The 8,575-nt window shown below is 39.6% G+C and overlaps 1 long non-coding RNA gene across 2 annotated transcripts; it reads left to right on the top strand.

Annotated features, from left to right (window-relative positions):
• Positions 1-239: 239 nt before the first annotated feature.
• On the top strand, positions 240-7,197 carry LOC137477576 (uncharacterized). 2 transcript variants are annotated; one of them, XR_011001056.1, is made up of 3 exons: positions 240-315; positions 670-752; positions 6,403-7,197. It is a non-coding gene; the product is annotated as an uncharacterized lncRNA (long non-coding RNA). The 2 variants fall into 2 exon arrangements; XR_011001055.1 differs by lacking the exon at positions 240-315 and adding an exon at positions 342-417.
• Positions 7,198-8,575: the final 1,378 nt, after the last annotated feature.

Genomic DNA, 8,575 nt, shown 5'->3' on the forward strand with positions numbered 1-8,575 from the left:
CCCAGTAAACAGGAAGTAATGCAGACAGATAATTAAAATAAATGGAAATCCAGAATCCAAGATGCAGCCACTGGCCTGGATTCTTTGATAAGGGTGAGAAGCTCTGACTTTATCATGAAATATCACTGACAGAACATTTCTGAAACGTGGTGGCTTTCTGAGCCCCCACCTGTTAGTGTTTATATCATTTTCCCCCAGTTTCATCCTTTTTTCAGGCCATGGGAAGGCACCACCTTCCACCACAGCCCCAGCTGGGAGCTCCACTGGTTTCACCTGCTGAGCTCGCCTGGGAGGAATCAGTGCCACTGCTTTTAGGTGAGTCCCTTTTCCCAGAGGTTTTTCCTGGATTAAGGTGTGGGATTGCTCTGCTGGTGCTGTTAGAAATGAGGATTTGTCTTCCTGTATTTGCTCACAGAGGTAGGTGCAATCAGGGGCAGAAATGAGGATAATATTGGGGTTTTTTTTGTTTATTTTTATGCTTCCTTGTATTTTTTTCCCATGGAATTTTAAAGATGCTCCCCGGTGCTGAACAGTTATGGGTGTTTGCTATTCCTTTGTCACTTCTTTGCTGTTGCTACTCCTTTTTAACTTCTGAATTCTGGATATTTTTGCTTTGATTAACCTTGCTAAATTCTTTATTTCCATGTTGTATTCCTTTCCAATGCCCAGAACCCTTTCCTGCTGTAGTTCTCTGATGTTCCTCAATGAAAAATCACTGAGCCTTGCAGGTCAGCTTCCTGTGAAATCCTATGGTAAGCCAACACCCCATTTCATGCTTTTGACACTAAACCTGTTGTTCCATAATTTAAATTGATATAAAAAGTAATATTTTTAATCCAGGGCAAGTTTTAATTTCTCATTTTATGTCATATATATGTGTGAGCAGTGGAGAAAAGTGATTTGGAGTTCTGGTGGGGTGGGTGAGCTCCCCCAGTGACTTTATCCATCCTTGGCTCTGACAAGAAACCTCTGGGGTGGGAGGTCTGGGTGAGATTTTGCAGTTTGATATTCCTGTACCATAACTGGGGCTCAGAATCCACACACACTCTTTATATTCTTAGTAAAATGGTTTTGGTCAGTAAATATTGAGCTATTTCTGGCTTTCCAAACCAGTGACAAAAGGTTGGGGATTTAGAGGGGAGTAAAACCCCCCTCAGGAAGGGCAGTGCTCAAAGCATCTCTTCTGTTTCCAAAAGAATTTATTTTTAAATTCCATTGGTTTAGCTTCCTTCTGCACCAAAAATCTGTTCTCTGAAGGTCAGAGATTACAGGCAATAGGGTTTTTCCAAGTGTCTGGGAAAACTTTGTAGCTCTGTGTCTACTTCATATATTTCTTTCTAAATTTTATTTGGAAATGAGGCAGCCTCGTAGCAAATTTTTCTTTGCTTGTTTTTTTTAAGAGTATCTCTGATGGACAGTAAATCCCTGGAAGTCTTCAAGGTCAGCTTGGACAGGGTTTGGAGCAGTCTGGGACAGTGGAAGGTGTCCCTGTCCATAGAAAGGAGGTGGAGCAAGAAGGATTTTAAGGGCTCTTTAAACCCAAACCATTCTGTTGGTATGCAGTGCTAGGAAAATCCTGGTTTTTCTCTGAGTTTATTAATCAAGAGCACTGGAAAGAGTTGTGAAAACTTTGACACTCTTTACATGGGCTCTAAATTGGCATCAGGTGCATGGAGATTCCTCTGGGATGTGGATCCATCCTTGTGGTATCTCAAAAATCAGGTGGTCTAGGCTCTAAGCATGGAGCATTTGGAAAATTTTAGGTTTTTTGAATCAAGTGGCTAAAAATACAATATTTCTTTCACTGATTTTATATCAAACCTGCCAGGACATAAAAAGAAAAGAGACTTTTACTGCTCAGACTGATTATTAGTGCCATGTTAGAGCTCTCTGGTCACAGTTTTGCTGCCGTCCCTAAAGCAGGACAGATTTTTTTATTGCTCTAAGGCCTGGTGTTGTTCTTGCCCATAAAGAATTAACCTGGGAGGAGCATCCCTTAACTTTCAAACACTTATCTCAGTATTTCCCTTCAAATCCCCCCTTAAAGCAGAGCTTTTCCCATCTTCCTGAAGTGGTTCGGGAATCTTAGTAAAGGTTCTTTTTCCTTTCCTTTTCCTTTTTGTTTTCCTTTTAGGATAGGCAGGGCTTCTGGGGCAGCAGAAGGAAAATTTGCTCCCACCAGAAATACCTGGCTGGTCTAAACTGCAAAAATCTGGCAGGCCTTGCTTAAGTTTCTAAAATTACTTCAGCACATTTAATGAAACTTCTTATGAGGCAGCATCACTTGAGCAGCTAAAAAATCCTCCCAAAGACTTGTGATTCTTAAAAAAAACAAAATAAAAGCTTTTTTAGCTCAAACATGTTTTTTAATAAATATTTTAGCTGATTCCTGTCCTTCCCTCCTGTCCCACTTATTTACTTTCATCAACAGGAGACTTAGAACTTTTAAGGCAGTTCAATAGCTTTTTTTTTGTCCCAAAATCCTGTATGTGCCCCTTTAGCAGGCGCTTGTCAAGTGTGTGTTGTTCCAAAAACAAAGTCATTTTATAATAAATTAAACCCTTCCATGCTGAATTTGGAAATGCTAATCCCTGAATTTATTTTTTATTAGGAATTGCAACTTTGGTAGAGCCTTTGACTTCACTAGGACAAGAAATGTAGGGTTTTAGATCCTGAAATGAGAACTATTTCACACATTTTGGGTGTTTTGGTATTCCAGTGGCTGTTCTACCACGGTGAAATTTGGAAAAATCTCAGTGAGGTTCTGCCTTTACCCCCCCCAGAGCCCTCCTGATACTTTGTGGGACAATTTCCTGATATTTGGTGTTTGCTATTCTGTGCTTTGGAGAGCTCTGTACACTCCACGAGGTCTTCCTGGACATGCTCATCTAGCAAAAACACCCTTTTAAAGTGAATAATCTGCCCCTTGGGGAGATTATTTACCATCAGTTTTGCTTTCTGGAGCTGACCAACAGATCCCACAGATTGCAGGGAGTATCTCTGGAAAACCTGTGCATTTTCCTTGGGGTTTGTGATGCCCATCCATGCAGTTGTGGCAAAAAATGTAAGAGCCAGACACAAAAACTCTGCATTTCCTTTGTTTTTACTCCCCTGTGACCATCTGCAGTGGCCCAAAAAAATAAATACATGATTTATATATGGCCAAAGCCATCTGGGCATGAGCTTGGCCACAGAGAGCCACAGGTATAAAAACTTTGGTGCTGTTAGAGAGCACTTGTGACACTTGAAGTGTTGGTTTTGACCAGTTTGTGAGAGTTTTATGGAACACTTTCCAGGGTAACAAAGTTCTTCATTATAAACTCTTGCTTCACTTAATTCCTTTAAGCCATTTTCTAAAATAAAGTGATTCACTGCACCTTTTCATGCCTCCAAAATCTACGTGCCTTGTTAGGCTGCAGGTTTTTTTCTACGTGAAAGTTATTCTACAAAGAAAATCCAAAAATTAAAAAACAACCCAAATAAACAGAGGTGACCCATTTATTTATACAACACTCAAGTATTTTTATTTCTCCCTTCTTAAGATGGAATCTTTCCTGTTGTTTAGCAGGTTTGGTGTGTTCCTGGGCACCCTTTAATTCCTTTTGCCTTCTGGTTTGCCAATAAATAGATGTTAATGAAATTCTCCAGGTAATAATGGAGAGCTTGGGAGAAGTCAGACCCAATTATCCATATATTTTCCCATGAATTTTTAGACAAACACAGATATTTTCCTCTGCCCATGCAGCTGCAGTAGGGTTGCATTGGTGTTTTACTGGATTGGACTCCATCCTCCTGAGGGGTCCCTTCCAGCTCTGCATTTTCTGTGGTTTATTTCTCATCTTTTCCTTCACTCAAAGCCTGCAGATTTTTCTGCTGAGGAAACAATTTTGGGAAATCATTGTTGGCCTCTCCCGCAAGAATTCTGGTGGTTGGTGCTGCATTGATTTTTTTTTTTTTTACCCTACATTTGGTTGGGGTTTTTTTGTTTTTAAATTTGTGCATTTGTTTGTTTTTTTCATTTTTTGTTTCTCCCCAAGTTTGAGTCACTCCCTTTGGATTTAGTTGGTTCCAGCAGCACAGCCACTGCTGGAACAGTGATGTTAATGTCCAGGGATCAGATATGAGCCTTGGCAATTTTCTGTATCAATCATTTCTTACACTTCAAGTATTATCAGTTTTTCTTCACCCATTTGTCTCCAAAACATGAATGTCTGTGTTTAACACATATAAAAACGATGTCTCTCCATCAGCTAAAAGCTCTAAAATATTTTGCATCTCAGAGAAGGCTGACCTGTTGAATAGTTCAATAAAACCTGAATCAAGCTGAGAATAATACAGAATTTGGTTTTGATTTTTTGCAGTGTTTGGTGCAATTAAAGGGAGGCAGCACCTGAATTTCAGAGAGATTTATTCTCATATAGTGAATTTCCAGCTAGCTCAGCTGTCCTGAAGGTTCTCACCTTCAGCAAAATTGCACCAGACTTGACTTTTGGATATTTGTTTTAAGATCTCTACAGAAAAAAAAACCCACTTTGTTTCACCCAGCTATTCTTCAGCATGATGAAAAACACAGACACAGAGTTCATGTGGTGTAATTTTGGGTATTTTAAAATGGTTTATGTTGTATTTTTTATTTTCTTAAGTCAGACATTTATCTGAAGTTTAGAGTTTTATTCAGAAACAATAGAGAAGGGTGGGTTGTACATGGAATAAAAGTCTTGTGTGAGTTTCTCAGTTTTTAATAAGAGCAATTTTAATGCCCTCAAAATATTAGGAGGTGGCATAAGAGAAGGAGGACCTTGAAATAAGAGAAAATACTTTCTGTTGAAATATTTTTAATTCCTTATACAATTATTATTCCCACTTTTCTGTTTCAGAAATTGTACCTTGATCACAAATGCTTTAGATATAAACAAGGGGAAGGTGTTCAACTTAAATTCTTTCTTAATCAAGATTTTTTTTAAAGTGTTCATTGGGTGCCTTGGTAGCTCTCTTAGCTGATACAAAGTATTTGTATTTTTCTGAAAAAAAAAAAAAAAAAAAAAAAAAAAAACCAAAAAACCCCCTGTTGCCATCAATGACGAACAGCTGGAATAATATTAGGGAAAACCCCATCCCTCTGGCTCTAGTTTCATCCTGTCTGCTGTCCAAGGGGGTTATGCCTCTTTCTGCTTTTCAGCACTTTGAAAAATGTGAATTTTCAGTTGGTGTTGGCAATACCCTCCCCTCTTTTACACAAAGATCCGTACCACACCACTGTGCAGAAATCAGGAATATTGACACATCCTTCTGAATTTTGTGCTGTGGCCTTTTGTCTGGGGGATTAAACCCCAGCAGGTCTGGAGTCAGTTTGATGCTCTTTAGTCCTGTTGGGAGCTGAGGGCGCATCTGCACCTTTGGGATTTTTGTGCTCTCCTGGGTTTTCCTGATCCTCAGGTCAGAGCTGTGGTCGTTGCTGCTCAAACAAAGTGCTGCAATCTCTTCAGAGCCAAGATGTGGGTGTGGGATGAACAGGAAACTCTTGCCAGGATTGAGGGGCCAGGGGTAAGGCGGCCTCAAGGAGGCAATTGTTGGTGTTTCTTGGGGGTTTCCTGTTGGAGGAGTTCATTAATAAAGGCAAAACCACCTCATTTTGTGGAATTCAGCTTAGGAAAGTCCTGCTTGGTCTGTGGAGACCAAACTCCCCATCTCAGATTGTGTCAATAGTTACTCCAGTGCTCACCCATTTAATCAGGGAGCTGGGTGGATCCAGCTGTTTTTGTTATTATCATTATTATATCAGTGTATTCAAAATCCATGGGCAGCACAGAATGGCTTGGGTTGGGTAAAATCCAAGCCCCTCATGGAGCTGGAAGTGCAGCCATGACTTTAGGGTGATGGAAATCCAGGAATTCCCTTCCTTGTGTGCTCAACTTCCCCCTGTGATCTCCCAGAGAAGAGGTTGAAGATGTTTCCAGTAGGATTCCCTGTTAGAAAAACACAGTCATTAGGAAATTAGCTTTTTTTTTTGTGGAAAATGGTAGAATAACAACCTCACCATGTAATCAACATCACCTTCAAGAGTCAGTGAATGGTAATTTATCTTCAAGGTTCAGGGAGTGCTGCATTATTGGAGATGTGCATGTTCTCATCAGCCCCCATTGTCTAACAGCTAATTACTGCTGGGATTAACTCCATTTCACGTCAAGGTTTGTGCATCAAATACACCTGAAATTTGGACATGAGTTGCTGGATATATCTCAATTTAAAATAAAAGAGTGAAAGTCCCTTCCTCACAGTGGCTGAAAGAAACTCTCCAAGGCAAACTACCTCACCACGCTTCTCTGCGAAAAACAGAATGGGTTTTTTTTTGTATTTTTTTTTTTTCCCAAAGAAAATTGGAAAAAAAAAAAGCTCTTTTAGACTCCTTCCAGTTGATGCTCCATGTTGTGACACGTCATGTAAAACTGCATCTGTCATGCTGAAACCAGAACATAAGAGAGGCATTCTTGACATGAGGAATCACAACACGAGGGAACAGCAGGAACGCTGAAAACGCAGCGCGGTTCTTCTTCCCGTAACCCCAGCCCTGGGAGAGACGAGCTATTTAAGGGAGCTTCCAGCTCCACTCCATCCATGTTTCCTCACCAATGACTCTTCCCCCTCTCTCCAGGCCCAACCCAGCCCTTCTCATGGGGGGAAATCTCATGGAAACTCAGAAATGCCAAGTCCGAGGGAAGTTCTGCCCGAGCGGAGACCCCAGGATCAGGCCCGGGAGGTTTTCCTGCCTGTGAAGTAGAAAATAGACTCAGATTAAGCGAGCAGACTTGTTATTTGACAGTTTATAAAATATTTTAGTGTCTTTTTGGCAGTAGCAGTTTGAATGTTGGCAAATGTACGCATTGCTTGCAGTTACAAAACCTTGTAATGAGTATTTCCCACTGTAATAGCAGCGAGCTGAAATTTGGATAAACCACTTAGACTTGTGAACTCTGACATGCCTGGTAACTATGTCTTTGCAAAAAGAATTTTGTCAAGTATTGGAGCTCCTACTAATAGCACATCCATCTTTCTGCACACTATAAATCTTAAGAAAATTTCTATTACTCTGCAATTTGTCTGGCTTATGCTATTTATTAGCCATTTTATTCTGCTGCTTTAAGAAGTAATGTGATGTTCATTTTATTGCTGGTTCAATAAATTGTTAATTATAATGCAGTGATTGCTGCTGACGTGATTTAAAAGCCACATTAGCACTATAGCATTAAGTTTTAACTATTTTACCCTTCAATTCCCTGTTTATACAACAGTAAAAGGAAAATAGCCGTAGACTAATTTAAAAAATGAAGGTACTTGTATCTATTGATCACATGATATACTAGAAACTTTTGTTGTTTTTTTGTTTTTATTTGAAAAGGTTACATTCAGGTCTGAAAAAGAAAATGCACCCACTGAGCATGGTCTTCCTGTTCAGCAAAAAGTGTTCTTAAAGCAAGATTAACCCCAAAGTTAAATTAACAGAATTACTTAGTTAAATTAGGACAATTGGCCTAATAGATTAAAGGAACAAAATACCCAGATAAATCATAATCATTTTATAGTTATGTGTAGCTTTTGGTGCCCATTTTGTGTAACAATGGAGCAGAAGGGAGGCTGAAATTGGAAATTGTACCTATTTTCTCCAAGAATGTTGTAAATGGGATTGGGGGAAGTCTCCTTTTTGCTGATTTAAAGTAAAAACTAATTGCTGTGAGTCTAATGATCCATCCTTGGCTGAGCAAGGAGAGAGAACTGACTCAGGTCCAGAAGCCCCACACAAATATTGGGCAGGATGGATGGAATTTTGGAATTCTGAACTGGAGTGGCTAGGGACACCTCCTGCCTCTTGGAAATACATACCAGACATGGAGATTTTGGGTGAAAATATTTACTTTTCTTAGTTATAACATGTGACTAATTTTTTCTTTCTTATTTGAGAAAAATACACTCACAGAAAAATGGGGGAAAACCAGAATAACTATGGAAACTGGTAAACTGGTACATTAAGTTGTTTAATTTACATATGCACACATATATGTTTAATATCCATAAAAATAGGTATGAATGGGTCTAAGTCTTCCTGTAAATCATGCACCACCAAAACTGAGGTGCAGCTCTCAAAGACTGGAAGCTAGAGCTCATTAATTCAGACAAAGCCATTTAAATCCACAGGAGAATATCAATTTTAACTGTTCCCAAGTGCTCCTGCCATGGAGCCATCTGATTCCACAGGGAATATTCACCATTGCCAGACTTTCAGGCTGCAGCATCTCTGGTTAAAGCATCTTCTGAGTCCTGGGAAACTTTAATGTGTAATTAATAATACAAAGAATTAAAAGAAGCAATAGGAAGCTGTGGTTAGGAGAAACTGCCTGGTTGAGGTTCCCTGCTACATCCTTCCTCCAGCTTTTATTGGGAGATCTGCTGCTAGACAAGCCAATAAATCACACCAGAAGGGTTTTCCTTGCTAGTCAGAGACCTGTTGAAATGAATTAAACAGCCAAACCCTTTAGAGAATCCTAGAAGGGAGAAATCTTACCTTTAATTGACTGATTGA

Source organism: Anomalospiza imberbis, chromosome 7, assembly GCF_031753505.1.
Source record: "Anomalospiza imberbis isolate Cuckoo-Finch-1a 21T00152 chromosome 7, ASM3175350v1, whole genome shotgun sequence".
In the NCBI taxonomy this organism is placed as follows: Eukaryota; Metazoa; Chordata; class Aves; order Passeriformes; family Viduidae; genus Anomalospiza; species Anomalospiza imberbis.